The sequence below is a fragment of the Trachymyrmex septentrionalis genome, unplaced genomic scaffold (genome assembly GCF_001594115.1).
Source record: "Trachymyrmex septentrionalis isolate Tsep2-gDNA-1 unplaced genomic scaffold, Tsep1.0 scaffold76, whole genome shotgun sequence".
Taxonomy (NCBI): Eukaryota; Metazoa; Arthropoda; class Insecta; order Hymenoptera; family Formicidae; genus Trachymyrmex; species Trachymyrmex septentrionalis.
Window position 1 is genome coordinate 229,465 of NW_017305947.1, and position 1,131 is coordinate 230,595.

A 1,131-nucleotide genomic window follows, 5' to 3' on the forward strand; every position below is an offset into this window, starting at 1 on the left:
CGTGATAAAGAATAAGAAGAAAAAAGTGGAAGATGGAAAATAAGAAAAGAAAATGAGGAGAAAGGGATGAGGAAAAAGAAGAAAAAGAGAATCAGGAAGAAGAAGAATATGATGAAGAGGAAGAAGAAGAAACGAAAAAGAGAAAGAAATGCGCGAAATGTGATCCGGGAAGAGATCATTTGTCGACGAGAAAATTGTCACAAATTCTTAAAATTTATTTAATATAAGACACACACTCATAGACATGTATACTTTATTGTAAGAGAACTTTCTAAATAAAGAAAAACTAAAATTTGTCAAAGACTATAAAAATAAAATATAATTTTTGTACGCTATATACGTATGACATAATTTTAATGTATTAAATGAAAATTATGATATGTATACTAAAAGAGTCTAATCTTCATCAATAAACAAATTACACGTTTAAGAAAAATAGAGTGATAGCAGTTTATAGGTCACAACTGTACAAGTTTTATATTATGTAGAATTAATGTAATTAAAGTGGTTATTAATAACTATAAAATAATTAATTTAACTACATATATGAATGTGCATTAACTCTACATGTAAAACTTGTATAATTGTCATCTATATAGTTATCATCACTATGCTTATCTTCTTGTGCGTAGAGCAATTATTTCACATCGATAAATTATAATGATGAGATCGCATTATAACAAATGATTTATCAAATGATGTTAGAATTATGTTTTAATTAGCAGCTTAGTTATCTCTCTAATTACATTATTATTCAATCATTATTGTAGCATATACATGAATTTAAATTAAGCAATGACAATTGCTTAATTTACCTATTTTTAGATGCATTATACATGTATAGATGTACAATAATATTAGTAAGCGGAACTGGACAAGCACCGCCCTATGGTTTGGAAAACAAACATTCTACTGCTACTATATTGACCATCTGGGGCCGCCATGATCATTTTCGTTTCGCGCTTATTTATAAGTGATGATTCGGAATGACCTACATTTCATAGGTTTTTTTCTCTCTGTTAACATTGATTTTGTTAAAAGCTAGCAATATCGAGCCAACAAATTATCAATCTAAATTATGTATAACGAATATATATTTGAATAGAAAGCAGTCAATAATTTCTTGCGATA

General features: G+C 27.6%; 2 protein-coding genes across 13 annotated transcripts in view; one reads left to right on the forward strand and one right to left on the reverse strand.

Annotated features, from left to right (window-relative positions):
• Positions 1–1,131, forward strand: part of LOC108754112 (coiled-coil domain-containing protein AGAP005037) — a 105,344-nt gene that overhangs the window by 23,109 nt on the left and 81,104 nt on the right. The window lies entirely within an intron of this gene.
• LOC108754115 overlaps positions 1–1,131 on the reverse strand; it is a 27,608-nt gene that overhangs the window by 21,386 nt on the left and 5,091 nt on the right. The window lies entirely within an intron of this gene.